General features: G+C 31.4%; 1 protein-coding gene and 2 long non-coding RNA genes across 5 annotated transcripts in view; all 3 read right to left on the bottom strand.

Annotated features, from left to right (window-relative positions):
* LOC141461199 (uncharacterized) overlaps positions 1 to 25,161 on the bottom strand; it is a 154,058-nt gene that overhangs the window by 107,874 nt on the left and 21,023 nt on the right. The window lies entirely within an intron of this gene.
* Positions 3,067 to 5,789, bottom strand: LOC141461204 (uncharacterized). Its single transcript, XR_012462670.1, has 4 exons — positions 5,481 to 5,789; positions 5,177 to 5,390; positions 4,572 to 4,707; positions 3,067 to 3,179 (listed from the first exon to the last, which is right to left on the bottom strand). It is a non-coding gene; the product is annotated as an uncharacterized lncRNA (long non-coding RNA).
* LOC141461206 (uncharacterized) lies at positions 10,554 to 13,448 on the bottom strand. The gene is made up of 3 exons (XR_012462675.1): positions 12,500 to 13,448; positions 10,971 to 11,214; positions 10,554 to 10,801 (listed from the first exon to the last, which is right to left on the bottom strand). It is a non-coding gene; the product is annotated as an uncharacterized lncRNA (long non-coding RNA).

Here is a 25,161-nt window from a genome sequence, read left to right as displayed (position 1 = left end):
CTAATGAATATCGATTTTTAAATACAATAAAAGCCTTTATGCTGAAAGAAAAATATCTGAACTAAAAGGAAATTTTACTAATTTTTTAAACCAATTAAATTGTCTGTTTTCGAAAAAACTACATTCTTCCATTAATTAGAATAGAGTGCAGTTAGGAAAATCCACAGAAAAGAAACTAATCTAAGATGAGATCAGCAATGTACGCACAAAAGCCGAAGAAATAAAGCAATAGTTCCATTAAATACACTGCATTCACTCCAGGGAATCATCACTATTTGCAAAAAAAAAAAAAACTAGCTTTAATCTCTGCCAGCAATCAATCTATTAATAATTAAAGAATTTTAAACCAATTAATTACAGCGTAATAAATAAACAGTAAGTGACAAAAATAGATACAGCCAACTAACTTTCGCTTAAACTTAACGCTAATAGAAAAATATACAAATCGCTCCTCTGGGGAGCTACATATAGTGGTTATACCAAAGAGAAAACAATATACAGGCAGAGTATTGTTCACCGTTTTTGGTGACTGATTCACTAAACCTAAGAAGAAGAAAAGAATAATGCCAATTTCAGTCAAGATTTTTATTTTTTTGCCAAGCTTTGCAGACCTAGGGACTGGATCATCTTTGGAGCTTCTGCTCATTAACAACTATAGTATTTTTTATATAGTTAACGACTAAGATTGATGTATCTTCTGTATCTTAAAGTCAGGTCAGAAGACATACCAACCTTAGATGCAACAATGTAAAAAATATTGTAGACGCCCTGAAGATGATCTAGTCCCCTAGGTCGAAAGCTTGACCAAAAATAACAAAAAATTGTGACTGAAATTAGCAATAAACCTTCCTTTTTCATATACAGGAAATTTCCAAAAGTTTAGTAATAAAATTAATAAACTAAGTCAATCAGCAAGCTAAAAAGCCCATGAAATGTTGGGCAAATCAATGTAATTCTAACAAATCATTAGCTTATTCAATACAAATTCCTATTCTAATGGGCCATTAAAACATTATTTTCCAAACACATCTTTATGATATTTAGAAAATATGGATCATCTAGAGAAAACATTTTCATATCTTTAACTACGAGGGTCGTTTGAAAAGTCCGTGCAAAGTCAGAGAGATAGCACCACTGGCGCGTATCGAGGTTATGTTTAGTTAGTAGCATCTCTTGGAAGAACACACACCAAGTTTCAGCCAGATCGGTCTATTTCTTTGTGTTTGGCATTCGTTTGAATCGAGGAAGTCGAGTGATTTTCAAAAAATGGACGAAAAAGAATTTCGTGTGTTGATTAAACACTACTTTATGAAAGGCAAAACGCCTCAGGAGACTAAAGAGAAGCTTGATAAACATTATGGTGACTTTGCACCTTCGATTAGAACAGTTTATAAGTGGTTTCAAAATTTTCGGAGTGGCCATATGGGCACAAGTGACGCTGAACGTTCTGGACGCCCTGTTGAGGTTACTACTCCAGAAATCATTGATAAAATCCATGATATGGTGATGGATGACAGAAGAGTGAAGGTGCGTGAGATTGCTAGTGCTGTGGGCATCTCGAATGAACGGGTACATAATATTTTGCATCAACATTTGGACATGACAAAGCTATCCGCAAGATGGGTGCCGCGATTGCTCACGCTTGACCAAAAACGAAATCGTGTGAAGTGTTGCAAGGACGGTTTGCAGCTGTTCCAGAATTCGCAGGACTTTAAGCGTCGTTTCGTCACTGTGGATGAAACATGGATACATCACTACACTCCTGAGACCAAAGAACAATCTAAACAATGGGTTACCAAGGGGGAATCTGTGCCAAAAAAGGCGAAGACCGTTCCTTCAGCCGGAAAGATTATGGCGACTGTCTTTTGGGATTCGCAAGGAATAATCCACATCGACTAACTGGAAAAGGGTAAAACTATTACAGGTGCATATTATTCATCGTTATTGGACCGTTTGAAAACCGAGCTGCAAGAAAAACGCCCACGATTGGCCCACAAAAAAGTCCTTTTCCATCACGACAACGCACCAGCTCACACCTCAGCAGTTGTGGTCGCAAAATTAATGGAAATAGGGTTCCAACTCGTTTCACATCCCCCCCTATTCTCCAGACTTGGCTCCCTCGGACTACTATTTGTTCCCCAATATGAAGAAATGGCTGGCGGGAAAAAGATTTTATTCAAACGAGGAGGTGATTGCAGAAACGAATGGCTATTTTTCAGACTTGGACAAATCCTATTATTCGGAAGGGATCAACAAACTAGAGCAGCGTTGGACGAAGTGTATAAGCCTAAAAGGAGACTATGTTGAAAAATAAAAAAGGTTTACCCCAAAAAATTAAGTAGTTTTTATTTTTGCACGGACTTTTCAAACGACCCTCGTACAAGTATTTGCTGTAATAAAAAATTTGCTTTTACGATAATGGAACTTAACTTTTTAGTTGGTTGTGGCTCAGTAGCTATCACCAATAAAAAATAATTATGTCTATATATTTATATCTATAGAAGTATTACTTGTCCATAAAAAGTTCTTTGAAAAAATGAGCTAATGGAAACTAATCATTTCAGCTTTCATTGAAGTATTGTGCAATCAACATAAATTGAGAAAACCATTCAAAAATCATCAATGGAAATTTCAAATTTTTACACATTGGCCCAACTTTTAAACCCAATTCATAAACTATTTAATGAGATGAAGGTTTCTTCTTGAGTCATTTGAAAAGAATAGTTTTTTTTTAAACAAAAAAAGTTGAATCTGAATTAATCTGGCAAAATAGTTGCTAAACCATAGGCCATATTGGATTTCACATAGGGATAATCCAAGTAGAAAATATCTACTTAAAAATAGATTTTAACATCTCTCTACAATCATGAAATTAACAAAAACTGAATAAAATTCATAAATTCATCATAGATGGAACACAAAAATTATCTGAATATGCTTTAAAATACACTTTATATCTTTAAAAAAAATGAAGTAAAGTATTACATACCATTTACATAGTTTGTTGGTATCTTTATAAAAAACACACTACAAGAAACGATTTAATAAAAGAACAAAACTAAACAAGACTTTTTAAAAATTAATTTCTATACAAACTACACTTTTACAACTGATAAAGTATCTATTCTTTTATTCAAATAAAATTCTTCTAATGGCACTTAATCTCGATAATGGCGAAACTGAAAAAAAATGACGTCACAGAAATTAATATGAACAATAGACGGATATTTATTTATTTCTTTAAAGATACGTAATAATAATATTAAAAATTATTAAAAAATAATATTAATTAAAAAATAAAGTATTAAAAATAATACTTATTAAAAAGTTTTTTTAAATTGCAATATTTTAAACGAAATGATACTAGTAAAAAAAAACTAAATATTATTAAATAATTTTTTAAAAAATACTTAAATTGTTAATTTCTTTAAAGTCAGAAGAAAAAAAAATCAATATATATATACATTAAATGTTCAATTTGAATTCTCGGATGTAAAAGTTACATTAGTTCCCTCCATTCCTGATAGAGTGCCGATTGGAGCCGTGCATGATGGCGTCACTTGATCGAATTTTAAATATGTAAGTATAATTTAAATGTATCCAATAATACATGAAATTAAGCAAGCGCAATTCAAAAAGGTACCCATTAAAGTGATTTTAGTTATTAAAGGCAGTTAAATAGAAATACAGTTCAACTTTTATTAGTTTGCTTAAAATAACAGTAATCGACAAATGAACTGGTTTGATTAACGAAATGAAATTCAATATGGTGAGAACATTAGGCACCCATTAAGTATTCATTCTTTCTAAATTACGAATCATACTTACAATAGATTTGAAAAATGTTTTTATTTCATTATTTTTTTTTTTTTTTTTTTTGCGCATCAACAGCTGAGGTCATTAGCGCCCGGAGCTTTTTCCAGTGCACTGCCGGCCTCCGGACAGTGTTCTCTCGTTACAGACAACACTGTCCATCACCGGACAGTGAGCTGTAAGAAGCTCCTAGGAAGAGAAAATCTAAGGGTCAGCTGCTGGATTCGAACCCGGGACCTCCGCGTGGGAATCCAGTATGCTAACCTCATAGCTAATCCCTACCCTTTTTATTTCATTATTATTACTATTTTCCCTTCATTTGATATCAAATGCATTCTATACATGCGCAACATTTCAATGCTTTTTCCATTAATAATGGTGACAGAATTTTGAAAGTTGAATTACTTTTACCACTTTATGAATACAATCTTTTCAAAGGAAAGAGGTAATAATTTATAATTTTAACAACAAATGGGACTTATTTCTCTCTGTTTTAATTATTTTCAACTTTCAAGACTTTAGGAAAGTATAGTATCCACATTTTAGGTTCATTAATTAAAGAATTATGATTAAAAAAACAAAACTTTTTGCCATTAAATTAATGGACAAATCTTTGAAAGTATTGCAAAAATTAGAAGTGGGTCAAAATTTCATTTTTGTTAAGCTTACTTTCTATAATTTTGTCATTAATTCATAGATACGAGTATAAACAGTTTCTTGATAACTTGGAAGACAAAAGTGAATTTATAAAAACATACCTGATGTTAATACGCTTCTTGTATATTCTGTTCCAGATCTTCCTGAACAAATTTTAATCAGAAACACTTACATCTTTAAAAAAAATTGCTCTCTAGATACTAACTCATATGTGCCAGGTAACATGATCTTCTTTTACTAAGTGTATGAACAAATAAAATTCTTTAAAATTGCAACTATTATTTCATGATCAACAGAAATCCATAATTAATCTATTTTGGTTGAAATAAAACTGGTAGATGTGTCTCTACATAGTATTTTAAGAATAGTTGATAGTTTTAGATCTTTTTCGTTCCTTTTTTTACGTTTGACTTTGAAACGTTTCAGATTTTTTTACATTCTTTAGATAGATTATGAAACTGAACGATTTCGGCCTTGCGTTTTTTCTTTTGGAATTGCTAGACAATCTATGTATTAGCATTTTTCTGGTTTAAAAGGAACTAAGGTGTTTTTTTCATCATGCATTTTACATTATTGTTGACTGAAAATTAAACACCTCAACACAATTGACTGTTCTTTGGGGTTTGAACGCAAGCGTCCTAATAATCTGGGTAACATACAAAAATAATTCACAAAAATTAATGAAATAAAGAACAAATTTACATACCTTAACTTCAACAGAACTAACAAAATCGGTCATTCGTTAGATTTCTTTAAAGCTTTTTTTGTTTTAATGAAAATAATGCATTTCATTTTGAAATTTATAATAAAAAGAAATCTAATTTTACTTTAAAATTACAGAAAACATGATCCAGTAAGGTGAAATAAAAGCTGTGATGTGGCAATCGGTTTCGTAGCATCAAGTTAACTGCAAATCTAACCTAACAAGCAGGTGTATAAGAGTTAATATGTAGAAAAGGTATTATTGCTTTAGTACTTTCTTTTATACTTTTATTTAAAAAAAGACTTACTTCTATTTATCCAATCATTTTTGGGCAATACTCTTTGATCCATTAATCAAATGATGAATACTTTAAGTTAACCCAAATTTAACTAACACTGGAGGAATTTGAACATAAGGTACCCTCACTCATAGTACTAACTCAATTTGAGAAACTTCTCTAGACAAATATTTATTATTGCTATTATAATTTAGTTACTTAACTAACTTATATAACACAATTTCTACGATAAAATAAAGAACAGTTCCTAAACTTCATCTATGAAGTGTACGTACGTTCTAATCCAAAAATGATGCAACAATGCTGGAGGTTTTTATTGTAAACAGATGATTAGTTACATTATTTCTAAGGAATCAGAGAACTACTGCTTTTTCCCACCAGATTAGGTTTAGTGTTTGAGGGAAAATTGAATTTGGAAAAATATTAGATCTAGAAATTTCTAAGTTCTGTATTAGAAGTTTCTGTACTTGTTTAACTTTTTATTTTTGTAATTTGTTTGATTTTAAGCTGTACAACGGTCACATTTCATACTTAAGAGTTATTTGTTAATTGTTGATTAGATGATATGCAGTACATACATGTAATTTATGCTATTAACAGTTAAACGATTGCTGTGAATTGCCAAACTAATTAACTGAAACTATAAAATAAAATTGATTAAAAGTTCCTAATTACTTAGCGTAAACTAAGTTGAGAAATTACTTGGAAATATGTACTTCTAATGCTAAGAAAAACCTAACTGAGGCGACAATTTCAATTTTTCACTTTCTTTGGTTGGAATTTCTTGTTTTTCGGTAAACAAAGTTAACTACTTACTACAACGAAAGAAAAACGGTTGTCTACGATGGTCAAGTAGAACGAAGGGATCCAGATTGATTTTGTTGGGAAACTCCTTAATGGAGGTCCAGGTAGCTCTCGACAAAGGGGGAAATAGCGATTGCAGTGGGCTGATAATAGTTCAGGAGGATCTTTCGCTACTGGGAGTTATTGGTGGAAGGGAATTGCCCATAATAGGGAAACTTGTGGAAGCGCTATGGGTCCTAAAGGGTTGTGATTCTAATTTTATTAGGACTACCAAATGCTCTATTGTTGATTTCTTGCAAATTATTTCTATTTAATTTACTTTGAAGGGTTCTTAATTATTATTATTTAAAGCTATCATCTACGTCTTTGTCTATCTTGGCTACTCCAAGCATCTTAGCGCAGTAAAGCGTGGCTGAATGTGACATTACAATTCTTGCAGATCATTACTCATATCCTGCAGTGCCTCGCCTGCGCTGAGGTAGTTTATATCCATTTGGTCATTCCAGCAGTGAGCAAGTTGAGAATCAACTACATCAATTCTACGCTGATGCTTGTTCAGGTAGTCGTCACCCAGTGGCCAATCTACACTGTGGGTTACCCAGTGTCGGTCAATTTTCGCCGTCGGAAATCCTCTTTGAGTATTCCTCACTGCATCACTAATTTTGCGGTGGAGAGAAATCTGGCTTAACAGACTGCTGCAATTTGTGAACTCGTTTAGCCAGCTTATCGGCCAACTCATTGCTTGAAACACCACTACAGCACTAGCACCAGCCCAGACGGCTATTATAGTCGTCTACACAGCTGATTCCTTGTGTCTTTTCACAGTTTCGTTGAAGCCATTGTTTGAGTCAACGATGGATTTTGAATCGTAGTTTGGGAGTCCACGTACAGTACTATATTATTACAGAGGAAGCTGATTAAAATTACTTACAATTAGCTTGATTTTGTTTTTGTTTAATGGTCAATCGTTAGAACATAAAAAATGTTCAGTTTAAAGTTTAACATGAAAGCTAAAAATTAGCGCATACTATAGTACATTTTTATAATTTCTTCGGTCGGTAAGTTCTGAATAAAAAGGCACCTTCTGCACAAATTTTATAATTTTAAACGGATTTGTTTGATTGTTTTTTTAGCAGGATATTTTATGCTTATCATTATTAATAAATTTAAACAATTTAATAATATTTTGGAATTATCATTCTTTTAATAAAGTGCTTTTTATAAAATAGACCCTAGCAGTGAAGTACTTAGAAAAACGTACCATAGAATGCGCCAATTGATAGGGTCCAATAATGAAGTATTCTGTTTCAAGTTTGGCATTTAATGATATTCGCTTTTACAGCTGATAAAATGCTACTTGTTGCACCAACAGATGTACCACTTTTAAACCATATCTTTTTTTTTGGGGGGGGGGTGCTCAAAACTTATAATACTAGGCTTATAACAAGCAAAAAACTTTCCTTTCGAATTTAGAGCAACTAAAATTAAAAAACGGTTTCGAATTGTTTCAAACATGAAATTGCCTGCGATTTTTGGTTTGTTCTGGTTAAATTCTCAGCCAATTTGGGCCGTGCTTCAGTTCTGCATTTTTGAAATCTTGATGTCCACCTTGTGACATTACTCTTTTTTCAAGAGAAGAAAAGTGTGGTATATTTTATGAATTCTTTAAAGCGGAAATCAAACCCTACAACTTCGGTTAAACCAAACCCCTGATGATAGGTGAAAGTATAAAATCGATTAGAAATAGTAACTTGGTGGTGGGTCCGAGCGGTCCTTGTGCCATTGTCTTCGTGTATAATATTATGATTCATCACATTGTGGTATTACTGATTATTACGATATTACCATGTTTATGATATTTCGTTAGTAACTTGGTGATAGACTTATACGTTTAAAAAACGTCGTGAGAGCATTCACGCCTCATTTTTTTGTTCAAGTGTTACAAAAGAAAAGCGTAATAATTATGGAGTAGAAATAAATGCTTTAAATCTCGGAAGGTAGAAGAAAAGTAATCCAGGTGTAAATCTTATTAAGGTAATAAAGAAAGAAGAAAAAGTCAGTTCTCTTTATAGAATACTAAGTGCTGATGCTGTGCTTAAAGAACAAACTTTAAAGATCATATTAACTATAGATAAAAAGAAAAAAAAGAATTACGTCATGTGGCAGGCACAATACACAATTGCTCTAATTGGTTGGAAGAGCTATCCACACATGTGTTTGTGCTTAACATACTCACTTTGAGTGGGAAAGGAAACCTGCAGAGAGGTTAGAATGTGGAAGGTTACAAACATGAAGATAGGTTAGAAAGGTTTTAGATAAGTGTTTAATACGTACGACAGACAACTAACCTAAAACCCACTTGCTATCTCACCATTAACTAATTAAAGTTGAATATCCCTGAATCTCATTAATATTAATTTATTAAGGTTAGAAATTCTTTACTCATTGATTTCTTATTTGTTTTCTTCTATTTTAAATCCCATTTAAACGATAAAAATTATATTATAAAATAGTTCCATTCAGTAACGTGTACATACTTGCAAAAAGGTTATTTATTACACTTACTATACCTCGGTTCTTAACCTTTTTTTTCTAAATATAGCCATCTTTTAAGAGATGATATTTGGGCGGCCCCCCTGATAAAATATTCTGAACAATTGAACTATAATAAATATTTATTTTTTTAATCAAAGCCAATGAAATTAAGTTTTTTTTTTGGCGAAAATTGTTCCCTCCCCAAAAGAAAATTAAATTAAAAAATATAGTGTGGATACTACAAATATTTTTACAATCGATCGATTGCTTAATCGATTTTCTCCAAATTTGGAATTTTTCTTTTAATGTAAAATTTTTTGTAGTTTTAAGCGATTTTTTTTTTCTGGCCAAATCATTTTGAAACGGAAAATTTTGGAAGTTTCTGTTCACAATTGATCTTTTCTTTACTTCGATATTAAATTTATTTCTGGCGTGTTCAGCGTTTCGAAACTTCTGCGCAATCGATGTTGTTTTACAACGAATATCCTCGTTAATTATTATAAATGATTATTTGATTTATAAATTAACATAAACTATTGAATTAACCCCCCCCATTTTCTTCTCTAAATAATTTAGTTAATTAGTTTTCTTTAATTAATAATATTTAAATTAAATAATATTATTAATTTATACTAAGTAAAATATACATTTGTATGTTGGTAGTGTGTCGTATTCAAATTACAAAATTATAATTATAACCCGGACGCTTAATTAATATTAGGCCATATATATATATATATATATATATATATATATATTTATATGTTGATTTATCACGGAGATAGAGAGCGGTAGAAACGTTTATGTTGAACTGGTTTAGTAAGTCTGTGTTTACCTTAAGAAGTGTACAGTTTACATTAATACTGCAACAGGGTACTGGCACTGCGATGAATATATTATACACAAATTGTAATTACAGACATATCCTTTTAACTCAATACAACTTCTATATACATACTTTATAAGACTTAAAGCCTAGACAACTGTAACTAATATTTTCTTATATTAGTTATAATGCATATTAGTTCTCATTAGATTTCATATACATTTCTAGGGCCGTTACGAAAATGGACAATTATTCAATCAAAATTAGATTTAGTAGAGACTAAAGTTTTTTCTTTTAATCTTTAATGACAGTAAATGAAGGCAATCTGTTATTTTATTTAACTTGAGAATTCTAGTCACTTTATTCACAGTCGATCCATTTGAAAATAAATTTTTTCAAAAATAAAATTGTTAGTTTTTTATATAAAGTAAAAAAAAAAAAAAACATTTTACAGGAAGTAGGCATTGCAATCGTACAATTATTATGGGTTTTCACTGAAAATAGAACGTTTTTAGGTCTCCTGATCATGAAAATAAAGCTTATTTTTACGAAATCTGTGTGTACTATCCCTTAAGTTATGTTCATTATAAACGGGTCTTCAATAGAAATTTAAACTTCAAGCTTCCTGTATACTTACGGTAAAAACTATAAATGGCAAACATGACGCGAGCGCAATGACGTCATTTCGATTCATTACTTTCAAAATTTCTTTTACTGTTATAAACAGTAGAATGAGAAAGTAAAAACTATTATAGTCTTTTAAGGCAATTGTTTCTGCAAACCGGAAATCAACTTTACTTATTACTGAACTGTTTATATTTGGGACTTGAGCCCCAATAAGCATCTCTATAGAATGCTACATCGTTGAAATCCATAGATTTATCGCTTTTACAAAGTTAAAGAGCTTTAAAATTATTTTGATATTTTTTTTAATAATTATTATTAATATTTTTGAGAGTTGATGAACGAAAGAGCCACTGGATGTTTCAGAGACATCTTCTTTAAACTTGTAATAAATTGTATTAGACAATGATTCGACTTTGTAAATACCATCAATAAGTTTTTAATGAATTTCACAGAAAAAGGAAGATATTTGACCATTATTTTTGCAACTAAGAAGGAGTGGCTTAACCTTCATTATTAGAATACCACCAGCTGAAACCATCTGAAACATTTTTTTGTTAATTAACCCTTTAGGTATGCTCTAGATAAATGATTTAATATTTTTTCTGTTTTTTTTTTACAGATTTTGCGGGAGTGTAAAAAAAAAGCCGGGAAAATTTTCACCGGAAGTGCTTTTAACTCATTTTGTATAAAAAAGATAACATTTTAACCTGTGCGAATAATAATACAAAATTTCGGTTATTCCAAATTCCGTCAGAATAGTGCGTTTTAAGTATTATATTTTGCGTTGTTATTTCTTTAAACTGTGTCCCAGTGTCCAGTGGTTTACATGGAGAAGAAGACATCGCTGGATATCTAATTGCAAGAGATTGTTGCACATCTCAGCCGACAGCAAAAAATAACGGTAAGCTGAGGGAATTGTAGTAATTTTATAATTTTAAAATGGTCGTCTATCTAAAAATGATACAATTTATCAAAATAAAAAATCTAGCTAGACTAATTGAATAAATACAATAATAATTATAATTCCATCTTGTTCTTAAACTACATTCTCTCGTTGCTGAACCAGATCTGAAAATCGGCCGCCTGCTAACTGTGGAAACCCACAACAATCAGGCTTATCTCTTAAAATGATAACTCTTTATTTTTCAGCAGAGTAATCATTTTAGATGCACTTTCACGATTTCGAAGGAAAAGAGCCAAGAATTAGTAGAAGAGTTGAGCTATTCTCTCTAGAAATTGATTTTTGGACTCGAAACGTTTCGAAACTTTAGAAAAACACCTCTGAAGAGGGGACAATATTAAATTCTTCGACTTCTAAGGCAATAATCCACAATACTTTGCTAACCGCAACAAATTTTGGAACATATTTTTATAAACTTTGATCCAAATAGATCTGTTGAGCGGTACTCTCATGAGTCTACTCATCCTATAGTATTTCCAGGTGCGAAATCACTCACTCAGTACAGTCTGGTTATTTCTGTCCTTCTTTGACCGTTAACTTTCATTTTCCGTGATAGACATTATTTTTCTAGGGAATTTAAATGCTGTTGTAAGAACCGGAGTTGACTGAACCGGAAGGAGAGAGAGTTTTGCTAAGAAGTCTGCGTAGTCAAGTTTAAGCGTAGACGACTAAACTGTATAAGTCCCCTTTTTCTGAAACGTGTTGCTGAAATTTTGGATTGGATGGATAAACGGTCGAAACGCAGAATGCGTTATAGTGTTTCCTATGTTATAGATTTTCACTTGAACGTATCATTTTGCGTATCAAGACTCGCTTCATTGTCGAATCTATGATGTGAAAAGATGCTCTAGATGCAACAGAGTTTGAAGAAAATTTAAAATCCAGAAAATTTACGTAAAAGCGTTCACAAAAGATGTTGAGCTAAAACACATTATGGATTAATCCATAAAATGCACATTTTAATTTGTCTTAACCTTCAACAACCCATCACAGTATTGCGGTCACTTTTAACATTGTTAATACAAATCGATATAAAAAGAATGATCTGTTAAAAATTACTCGATTGTTATGCCTAACAACTTAATCCGATTTACTGCGTAACATAGTCCGGAGGCTGTTTTTAAAATATATATGTAAATCGTGATTTAAAAAAAAAAAAAAATTGTATTCTTGAATATATTTGTGATTAGTAATCGACAGGAGATTTTATTGTAAACGCGAGATCAAGATTAATGCGTCATCGAATTCTTTAAAAAATTAAACAAGTTGGCAAACCTGTTTCTCTTTCTTTTTTTTTAAATATTACTAATGGACCGTGTTAATGTGCCAAAACTCTGGTTAGATGTTATCCATCTTTAAAATGATAATTTTCTTATAAATTTATTTACTTTCTCCATCTTCTTGCCCCGTTAGGAGAAGCAATGAAATCGTGCAGGTTATCGATTTTTGAGTTTCCTCTTAAGGAGTTCGTAGGATTTGTTTGCACGTCGCTGTCACTGGTTCTGAGAAACAGTACTAACTTCCTGGGACGCAGTAGGATCCGTTTTGCTCGTAGCACCATGTAAACAGTTACAAAATTAATACCGAAAAGTGAGATGGTACATTTCATTCGCATATCATATTATTGTAATAATTATCACTCCAAATAATTCACTACATATATAATTATAATATGCATATGTTTAAATATATTATATAAATTAGAACAGGTGTCTAACACACTAGAAATAGGGTCACTGAGCCTAAAACAAACACATACTCGCACACAACTAAACATCTGTATGTATCCACCTTCCATATCAGGTATCGTATAACGTCCTAATGTCCTTAATACTTGTTTGTATTCAGATCAAACTAGTTCGTTTCATTCGAATATATTTTAATACATTATTTATATATCTATATTATATTCTCAAGCTGAGAACAATCTGGAGTGAACAAATTTTCTCTTACCCCAGTTATTTTTTTAATCTAAGGGGCATCAACAACTGGCCGTGATGGCCGCCCGGAGCTTTTCCAAGAAGTTTCTTGCAGTAAACTGTCCGATGATGGATTTGTCATGAGGCCACTATTGCATTAAAAACGGCTCTGGGCGCCCAATGATCTTAGATCTCAGAACGATCGAGAACATATTTGGAGAAAATTGTAGCAGCTGTTTACGGGAAAATCTTAAAAAGAAAAGCGAGTTAAAATAAAGTTTAAGCTTCGGGTGACTTTTCGCTTTAGAAATATTATTTAAATACTTTTTTTTCCGAACTTTTTTTGGCACGATCAAACGTGTTTATTTCCGGTAAAAGTTGGTAATCGAAATTTTGGCACGATTGTTGTACATCCTAATTGTAGAAATAAATATAAGTAAACAGGATAATGTTAAATCTCTCTATTGAATTAAATATGTACATTGTATGATTATAGAACGATACAAAGTAAAGTTAAAACCGCAATAACGTTAATAACCCGAATGATTTAAATAATATAACTTATTCAGGGGGAAAAAAAAACAAAGTGCTAGAATTAAAAGAACGGTAAGTCATAAAATTAGGATCATAAATTTAATAATCTTGTTTCCTTCACCGTGATACAGTCGTAAAATAAAGCGGTAATTTCCGTGCACACGCATGCGCGGACATACACGTGCATGGTAGCTCCATACAGCTTCTCACATGTTGTTTTCATTTGTTTTGATAATTATTGTGTTAATTAAATTAGCTCATTTATTATTTGTATATACAAAGGAAGGACTACGAAGTTCGTGTTAGAGACATTCTTACCAAAAAAAAAAGAAAAAAAAAGAGCTATGAAAACGATTCAATAAACTGATGCTTCCTGATTGCTGGTGGCTTACGCAGACCCATAATTTGTAAAACCCACTTTTTCTCTTCTGTGAGGATTTCCACTGGAAACTCAAAATGGAAAATGGAAAAACTGCACCGGAATTGATGAAAGTTCAAAGTCATTATTTCCAAAAAAAAAAATTGTGTTTAATTCTTACTGACATTATGGAACCGTACATTACAGCAAAATGACACTTTAGAGGGAATTTACCTTCCCCCCCATGCACTCCTCAGAACGCCATAAGAATGAATTATTTCCGGTTGAGGGTTTTTTTGATCGCTAAGGATAACAATCCTCCTTTTACCCCGCTGCGTTATTTCCTTATTTTTTACGTTAATCTTCACCACAATAGGACCATTTTAAAAAACATCACTTTTGGATTCACGTACCTATAAAAATGGATATTCAATATCGATAATTTGATTCGATAGCAATATTTTCTTTACCAATTAGTAGTAATCGAAACAAAATGTTTTAAAATTAATGAAACGAGTTTTTTTACTAACAAAAATTATTTTTACTAAACGATATAATGTAAGGATTTAAAAACGAATCGTAGAAAAAAACACCAACATATTATTCAGTTCATTCAGATTCATACAATCATTAACGATTACGTTTAGTACAACTAAAAAAATAATAAAGAAAAAAGAAAAACGTTCCTCTTATAACTACTAATTAATTTACTTATTTCTTTTAACTGATTATCTGATAAGGATGCCAGCGAGCAGCTCAAAATGGAAATTAAGAATGAAAAAAAATTGATATGCTTTTATTTAATTTATTTAATAATTAATCAAAGAGAAATGCAACTTTAATGAATGAGACTGAATCAATTAAACAAAAAGATGTTACCAAAAATAGTAAAATTATCTTTCGTGCTGAATTAAAAATAAAAATTACACAAAACACATTTTTTTTTTTTAATTAACCCCCAGGTGTAGAATATGTACATAAATCTGCATACAAACAGCCGAGTGATATCTTGCTAGCATTACATACTGTCGAGTATGTGAATGTAAAGTATGAAAAAAAAGTATGCGAGCTAAATATTAAAAGAGAAAACCAGAAAAATCTGTTGAGAAAGCACACTTTCTCACAATTCTCCTTTTGTTGACTAATTTGTACTTTTTAACACAAATCCAAAAAAAAATTCTGATCGCAAGACTTCCTGTAAACAGACGTAATTAATTACTTTTCGGTATGACGTATTTTAAAATAACCACTTTATGCGCATGCCCAGTGGATTGAATTCCTTTTTTTTTACGTGTTGCCTCATAACTTAGTTCAGTTATTTGAGAAATATAATTCAGCTTCTTCTACTAGCTACCAAGGCCTCTTAGATTGTCGAGTTTGTCTTGAAACTATATCCAGTCTTTTTAAAAACATGTCGCGCGCATACTACACACATAAAACTGGACACCTTAAGAAAGTTATAAATCTTCTTTGGAAGTCAGAGGCCACACTCAGCTCATATCTAGGCTCTATATTTAGATATAGATCGCAGTAGCGGCGGGAGAACCCCCCCGGCCCCCTCTAGAAAATCCTGTATACTCTAATAGTTGACAAATTATCACTCTCCATGTTCTGGGTTATTAAAGAGTCGTATTTAAGTAATATTATTATTGCTCTCCCACTATTTATAGTTTTTTAAAGAGCTTCCCTCGTTCACTGTCACTTGTTGAAAAATATTTATTGTTTGATCTATTGAATAAGAATAGGAAGTGAATGCGCGTCGACGCAATTATTCACTTCTTCAGTATACTAGTCCATAAGATGTGTACCTTCACTAAATTATCGTGACTGACGGTCCTGCGACCAATCATAAGTCAAAACAATTATTACTTTCATTCGGCAATACGTCTCTTTACTATTCTTCGATCTTTCTAGCTATTACATCACACTTCCTTTACTACGTAATTCATAAATTCATACATTTTGTTTTATAAATTCATTCGTATCATTAGTCTGAGGTTGGTATATCTTCTATATTATATTAAAGATAAATACCGGTCATTGGCTGATCAAAAAATCTCCGAAACCACAAGGACCCACTTGAGTTCGAGGTGCCCTTCTAAAATCTAAGGTTTATCCAATAGAAACAAATATCCCAGTCACTTTTATGAAGTATGCCTGATGTTGTCGTCTAGAAAATGGATAATTCGACGCTTACCCGCGATAATCGTGTCCTTAACGAGAGATAACTGTTCAGAGGCCAGCAATGCACTGAAGAAAAGCTCCGTACGTCCAGATGTTAACGCGTCTTCAGTTAACAACAAGTCCGCAACAAGCAGACGCTTTCATCAAAAATATTAATTATATAAACTTAGCTATTTACAAGGTACAAATAAAACATACTAATAAATAGTAAAGATGATGTAATTCAAAAAGGAGACTGAAACGATGAGGGAGTAAGGGACATTGATACTGCTGCCAGAACAGAATGTCAAATAAAGAAGTTCAGTATAAGGAGATGTGAAATAAATTGGTTAGGAGGAAAAGGAAAGATGAAGAGGAGACAAACTAGGCGAATATACCCAACCAAGGGTTGATGGTGAAGCGATATAGTAGAGATGAAGGTTTGGTAAGGGGTGCTGCATCCTTGTAGGTATAATAGTAGGTAGGAGCTTGTGCCCGGGGGTGGAGAAATGTCAGGAGGAGCAGAGAAAGGAGTCGACAAAGAAGAGAGCCCAAGAATATAGAGGGTAAAAGGAATACTGTTGGTTGAATGTGTATGATGGGCTGCCGTGTACAACTGGATGTGGGATGTTGTTCAGGAGATGTCTGCCCCAAAAAAGGGATGAAGCCGGGTGAACAGCTTTTACAGGAAGGAGAAAAGTGGAGGACAGAGGACGAAGAAGCAGCATTCCCTAAGGAAATTGCTTCACCAAACCCCCTTTTTGCCCAATCTGGTTGCCATCCTGTTCCTATAACATTCAGTTAGAATACTGCCCTTGCTGAATACTTCCGGCCGCGTTCATTCTCAACCCAAGTTAGAAAGGGAAGAGCAAAATAATCCACACCCCCCCAAAGTTCTCTATATAACCGTACTGTTACCTACCTATTGCTACATAACCATAACATACACCCAGAACCTGAGCTGGAACAGGGGATGTTCTCGTACCCGAGTTAGTAAAGTGGACCGCTACTTTTATTACGTTAGCATCGCTTTAGTTCCCGCCCCCGCCTGGACGGGCCCACAGTCTTCCCGCCAGCTCACCAGCTCACTCTTTATAACAGTCTATACAGTATTACTCAGCCACTTTACAGGTCGTTTGAACATTATTTCTACCTCTTCAAATAAAAAAAAAAAAAAAAGAAAAAGTATAACCTTCTTTTAATACCACCATATAACCTTCCCCCCCCCTCACTTATCATCCCATCTCATATTTTAAATATGTACAGAGATATTGAAACTTAAAAAACATCTTTTTATTTTCTTTTTTCTCGATATACGATATTTTCTCCTGATTTTTTACCGTCTTGAAAGAGATTCTCCTATTGGGTGAAACAGAAATATTTCAAAAGATTACTTTATATCGTACTATGTATAAAGATGGCGTTATTAGTAAATTGTATTGAACGGGCACTTTACACAGGGACGTTTATGGAAATAAATATGATAGGAGAGTGACAGACATACTTCCGGTTACAGGATTACGTTCCAAAACTTTTTATATTAAAAGCGTCAATAATTCCAATTTTAGAATACCAAGTTTAAGCGAATTTTTATTGTACTTCCGGAATTGATACTAGTTACGGCGGATACTCAGAGAGAAAGAGAGAGGCACCAATTTTTTAAAAATCTTCTCAGATGATCTTAAAATGGTTATTTCCGGTGACTACTTAAAATAAAAAAAAATAAAAAATGCACGATTACGAGTAGTTTTTCTTGCCGTAGCAGTGTAAGGGAAAGTGAAAATTGGAAATGGCAATGATTTCTTCTATTTCTGGCTTGAATCACTTACGTATACTCGTAAATGCAAAGAAATAGATGCAACAGTTTTTTCCAGGCGGTTTGTAACCTGGAGAATATCTAACAATACGTACATATTTGCTTTTAGTAATGTGCACAGTTAGTTCTACTATTACCACATTACATTTGTGTATTGCGTGACAAGTATCACAATTGTATAAAAATATAAATGATGAGCGAGCTACACGTGGTGCACGTGTTTTTATTATATATTAATTTATTCATATTTCACCGGCTCTGCCCAATTTGCTATGACGTCTTTTTTTGGGGCATTTTTTTGTTTGTAGAAAGAACTTAATTAAAAAATAAATAACAAAATTATAATGCCTAATTTTAAAACGGAAACAGGGGTAAAAAACACTAATTGGATTCTTTTAAAAGACAATTAAAAACATCCTCTTTTTAATAGTAATTAATAAATACAGCAAAAAAGAAATACTTAATGACTTGTAATAAATGACTTGTAATTTTCTTGCAGTTAACTTAAATTTATTCAATTCTAAATGCTAACATTAATTTCATTCAACATTGTTGATCACTCGCACGACCTTTTTCTTACTACAATTTTTGAATTCGTCAACTAATAGGACACACCTCAAATATTTCCGGGGTAAAAAAGACGAAATAGTTAATTACTTTCATTACCTAGTGAGATAAAATTAAACAAAATAACAATAATTACAGTCAAATGAATTGAATTAAAGAATTAATTAAAAACAATCTTAACAATAAATACCACTTGATGAATAAAAAATTATTAACGCAATATTTCATTACACATGTTTGTAATTAATCAAGCATTGCATATTTACATTCCACTGCCTACTAGAGTTTATGAATTTAAAATACAATTTAAACACTGTAAAATTTAAATATTGGTATAATCAAATTTTTTTTTTATTATATTTTCATTTTAATATTGAGTATAATTAAAAATCTGTGGCTATTTTATTGCTTATTTCTTTTTAATTTTATATGCGTTACACCATTATTCACACTCTCAGTGTAACCAACTTATGAATAATTAATACAGCTATAAATTGTTCCACTAATTAAATCTACTATTCATTCATTTATATATTATACAGATATATATTATTTTTAATTGTTCTCAAAATATATTTCTTAAATTTGTTTAGTATTAAATAATGAACTTTCCTCTCTTCTGTATTCATCATGTATCCTCTTTATTGAATTTAATGTGGACATTTTGTAAGTGATTACTAATTAAAGGTGTGTTAATAGCGTATACAGGGTGAACCAGTAAGTATTGTCCATAGGCCTACTGTGTGAAGTACATCTAAAGTGGAGTTCAATGACGTATTGGCCAACTTCATATTTTACACTGTTCTTGAGTGACGTCACTTTAATTTCTTTTTCTAAAATCCTTACTTTTTTCCAATAAAAATGTTATTTCTCAGAAAGTTTTAGTCCGAATTCGATTCTGATGACACAGTTAGAAAGACAGATAAATTTTCTAAAAATTGATACCATTCCGAAGCATAAGTTATTCTCTAAACAGCCTCAATCTTCCTCCGAATGCTGGAAAAATAAAAGTAATCGAAATTTTTAAGAAAACTCATTAGGCCCTTACGAGATCATTATCAGACCTAGGTGCTGGCACTTTTTATAAAAGTTTCCTTGTTTAATGGGCTTTCAAACGGTATATCATTTTCTAGGATTCCTTTTATCTTTGTATGAGAAATTACGTTTGTTTTGAAGAAAACGTGTCTCCAGCACACAACAGTGTTAGTTTATCAAGTTGTTTAATTCACTGAAAACTCTTTTAGATGGACCAGTAGTCAATTTCTAAAGTAGGCTGTCTTAAAATAAGAAAGTCAAAGGTCACAAATTGCACTAAAAAAAAATAATTCTAAACTCTCTGAAATATTTGAGAAAAGGTTAGGAAATATTTTAAACACGTACTTTTATTTTTATTATCGAAGGTTAATTTGCTTAGTTTCAAATATGGTACAATAGAAAATTTGTTCTGTTGAAAACTTATCTGTTAGATTGGTTTCAATATTTTCTCAAATATTTCAGAGAGATCAGAATTTTTTTTTTTTTAAAGTGCAATTTGAAACCTTTGACTTTCTTGCTGAAAATTGACGTCTAGTTGCTAACACGAGACATGACAAAAAGCTGTTGAACAACAGTGAAAGAATTCATTTCTATGAAATTGCTATTTAAATATTAACATTAAGCAATTTAAATGCAATTAAAAATAAGAAATTCTCCTCTTTTTCCAAAGTAGATTAGTTTAAGTATAAGAAAAATGAGTTTAATTTTAATTTTCGCAGTTTTCCTCCCCCAAAAAAATACACATTTTATAAAGGTTTTTCTTTTTAAAAACTTGGAATAATGTAAGAACCTTGAGTTTTCTCGTTAGAAAAGTTCCTGTTTGTGGAAGTTGAGCTTGTTTCCAGTGTGTGTGAGAGAGAGACAGATATATATATAATCCCAGTTATTTGCTTTTTATCTAGAGCCTATCTCTAAGAAAAGCTTCTTGAGAAAAGATTTCCCATTTCCATCCCTAGCCTTTTAACAATCTGACCTTCCAATCTGAAAGAATGTGATTTTGTAAAAAAGGCAATATGATGATTGTAAATGTAAAACAAATTTTCTTTAGATTTTCTGCATATATACATACATACATACATGCACATATACATAAAGATTTTCGCAAGTCTCACACTTCATTGTAAAATGTAACAAACTCCTGTAGTATGAATGAAAGTTAAATAAGTTTTTGAAATGCCAACTTTGAATGAACTTTGGCTTTATTGCAGCCATATGAGTGTACATACCGTAGTTTTTTCATTAAATAAATTATTGAAGTTATGAATAAAGGCTATACATACTTTATGAATAAAGAAATGTTTGAATGAAAATGATAAAACAATTTAATTAATGAAGAACAAATTATTTAAATTGACCTTTTATCAAAACATGGACAAAGTCAAATCGGCCACAAATATATAGATATATGGTTTGGTGAAAGAGAGAGAGATAAAGAGAGCATGAGTGAGAGAGAGAGGGGGGGGAGAGAGAGACCAGTTTGTCGAGTATTGCACAATAAATATAGAATGAACTTCTGGAATTACTAAACGACGACACATCATCAGAAGTGAAATCACCGTTCATTCACAATGCAAACTACTTCTCTCTTTTAAATGTCATATTAAGTATTTAGAATTTTATCGTGTTCATTTTATTATAATTTCATTTCTTTTTGCAGACCACTTAATTACAATTTGTAGAAACTTGACAGTCTATACTTAAGAAAAAACAAAAAACAAACATAGTTAACTTCAATATTACGCAAGTTCAGCGCCAAATTTAATCTTACTTCCTACCCAGATCAGCCTTCAGCAATAAGCACCCAAAAAATTTAAAGAAAAACCGTTGGACTCGAGAAAATCGAGCTGTTTAATCCCCAACCTCCCAAATGAAAACTCTATTCAATAAAATGGGATTTCCGGTTGGTTTATTTTGTCCAAAAGTCTATTTTCCATTTTCCATGGGCAAGAAATATCAATTTTTTTTAACCTTATGTGATTTTCAATTATTCAGGAGACCTCAATACAGATTTTTTTGGGTTCTACCATTTATATCCGGCTATAATTTAGGGATGACAATTTCTAAGCCGAAAGTACTACTGAATTAATGTTTAACCTTTTTTTCGAGCATTTCTCGAAATCTTCAAGAGATTGATTTAGGGCACTTTTAATAAGATTTCCCACTATACAATTTACGACACTTATGCCTTAATATTTATTAAAAGAGTGATAAATGTATTTTTCCGAGCTTAAAGTAAAATTCCTAAAAACGGAAGAACTACTTAAATGTACGAATTTTTCTGGATCTAGCAAAATCCATTTTTAGATCATTCTGAGAACAAACGCAGGTTCTCGTCAAAGTAAAATTTTAAATTTTATGCAGTTTTATGATCTCCATAATCAAAGAGATCATAACAATTAGAATACAAATTCTAAAAAAACTAATTCTCTAACTTGTCTAATATAAATCAATAAATAAAATAACTAAAGTATTAGCATTAATATCTATGTATACTATAATTATGTGTATCCACGATGATTTCATAAGTAATTATTAAATATGTAAACAGGTTAATTAGTGTTATGCAAAATAGTTTCTGAATAGGTGTACAACTAAATGCGTGAATACAATTTTAATAAGGTCGTTACTTTTTTTTTAATTAATATTCATGCAATGCAGAGAACAGTAATGTAAATAATATATCTCCTCTATTTATATTAAATATTATTATTTATTTTAACTTTCTATTATTTCTCTTGAAATGTTGTGAATCGTACAGATTTTGGGAAGTTTGACTTTTTTTTTACCGGAAATATTTAGAGTACGATGTTGTTTTTCTCATAAACCCTCTCACTCTTACAAAGGAAACTCAAAAACGAGAAAAACTGCAGAAAATTCTAATTTTTATTTCCTTAAATGCCACCATCCGACGTAAAACTAAAGGTTCGGTAAAAATCGTACCACTTTACCAATTTTTTACGATGTTTTTATTTTAATTTAAGATTTTCTTTAAATTTCGTACTACTTATTTCCGTAAGCAACCACAAAATCGGAAACCTACACCATTAAATACAGAAAAAAACAAACAAAAAATGAAAACAGCCTCACTTCCGGTTGATAGAAACAATTTCTTTTTATGCTCAGAAAAGCTTAAAGCACAAATCGATGCGATTGTCTAACTTTCACACTATTACAGTACTTCCTTTTACTAAAAGCTAAGTGATGGTAATTCGATTCCTTTAATACGTTTAAATATTGAATCATTTAATCGTTCGTTATCCATAAAAGTTAATTTTTGTAATTATGCTAACCTAATTAATTATGTCACCTAAATATATAGACAAGAATTTATCAATTAGCTATTTCAGCGTAATTCTAAACGGCTATTTTTCTTTTTGTGTATCCAATAACAGGTTTAATATTTGAATTTTATTATTATTATTTATTTTTTAAGTTGACTAATCATAATTAGTAATAAAAGTAATTAAGAAAATATTGTTGTTGGTTATTGTGATACAAAAAAAAAATTCAATTGTGAAAAAAAAATTTGAGAACTCAATTTAAGTACGTTTTGAGAGAAAAAATTGGCCATTCCGTCATCAAATTTTATTTCTTGGCGCTTCTGCGATATATCGAGCTTTATAATCTAAATAAACTCGTCACCTGTTTTACAGAAATCCAAGTTTTTTGATTTTCTTGAGAAAGTACTAATTTTTTTGTACAGTTTTTCAAATTTTTGAGTTTCCCAGCGGAAGACGGGATAAAAAAAGATTTTCCTACAAATTGGCCAACGTATATGTGTGTGTTTATGACCTCACCTGATTTTTTTTTTTTTATTTCCTGTTTTAATAAATTAATTACGTCAACAAAGGGGGAACTTGTTAAAGAATATTAAAAAGAAGCTTGCCGGAAGTGTCACTACTGTGGGGCTTCATATCTCTAATTACCAGTACATCCGGTGTTCCGGCTTCTAAATCGTAAATGATTATCTAAATCACCCCTCTGTTTTACTGTACTTCCTAATTAGAAAAAAATAAATAAATAAAAATAACAATGTCGCGTTGGAACTGATTAGTTTATTATTAAAACTTAGTCTCTAATTCCTTAGACGTAAGTTACATTACAATGTTTGATTATTCTAACTTTAAAAAAAAAAAAAATATTGAAAGAGAAACTTGAGTAGTAAGAGTAAGAGGAAGTCATGAGAGTGTTCATACCGGATATTGTATTCATTTATTTTTACCCACAAGATTTTGCCAACATAAAAATTGGAATAAATATCACGTATATCATATAGGAGATAAATATTTTATGCCACAAATTACAACCCACAAATGGTGGCTACATACGTATTAATTTTTTTTCCACTCTTTAACCTCTTCTACACGATCCGCGATTTTGATTGACCCATTAAAAAATAAATGATGAAGTTCTATAACGAGCGTTCATTTCTGATAGATTTGGTCTCCCAATTAAACCACAAAAATGAGACCCCACTGCATCCATTCAAACAAATCCATTATATACACGTAGCGATTTTTTTTTCTTTAACGTTTTTCGTTTGTACGTCAGTGAGTATTTCTGTTTGGTGGCGAAGGGGGGGGGTTATTTTGTGGCCATTATGCCGATATTTTCCACAACACTAAATATTTGATTGTGAATTATGGTATATCCGAAATATTATACGTAGACAGTGGGACAGAAATTTCCATTATACGTCAATAATATAACATTGCTTCTTCCTTATTATTTCTGGCAATAATTTGAAACAAAAAAAATCATATAAAATCATATAGTTAATAATAATAGATTCGCTTTCTCTCTTTTTTCATTTTTAATGCACATTAATTTTAATACGCGCAGTTTATGATAGAATTTTTGATATACAGTCGAACCTCTCAATATCGGACACTGGCGGGGGAAAGCAAAGTGGCCGCTGTTTGGAGGTGGTCGTTAGAAGTAGTGCAGGCAAGTTTCATAATGAAAAAATATGAGGTTTTCCCCAAACATCTATTTATTATTAATAGATTTAAAAACGTACATAATTGCATAATTATTGCAGCTATATGATATGCATCAAATTTTTCTTAATTATTCAAAAAATTTATCAAAAACCTACATATTATTGACTTAATTAATAATTTTTATAATAATCATCACATTTCTTCATAACAATAATAATTTATACCTTTCGGCAAGATGACGATGGCTCGATTTGGTTTTTTGCAAAATCTTCCAACACATTTATTTTCTCTTCTAGTGTTAACCACTTTCGTTTGAGAGACATATCGGGAAAAAATAATATTGTTCGTCCAAAGTTATATTGAAAAATGATTAAAATGGTACAAGATGTATGGAGCTTATATATAGGGAAACTTTAAGAATAACCAGAAAAAAAGAAAAACTTGAGAGGGGATAATTATTTTGATCATCGCGTTAAACGAACTTTTAAGAATAAGGTGGTCGTTAGTGGGAGGTGAAACATTTAATCCGTTCCCCAAAAATCAATGTCCGCGGTCGCTATGTAAAGTGACCATTAGACGGGGAGGTTCTTTTATATACTAAG

The sequence above is a fragment of the Rhodnius prolixus genome, unplaced genomic scaffold, assembly GCF_049639745.1.
Source record: "Rhodnius prolixus isolate KJV_2025 unplaced genomic scaffold, Rpr scaffold_6, whole genome shotgun sequence".
Classification (NCBI taxonomy): domain Eukaryota; kingdom Metazoa; phylum Arthropoda; class Insecta; order Hemiptera; family Reduviidae; genus Rhodnius; species Rhodnius prolixus.
The sequence above is the reverse complement of the archived record's forward strand: the minus strand, read 5'-3'. Positions and strand labels throughout refer to the sequence as shown.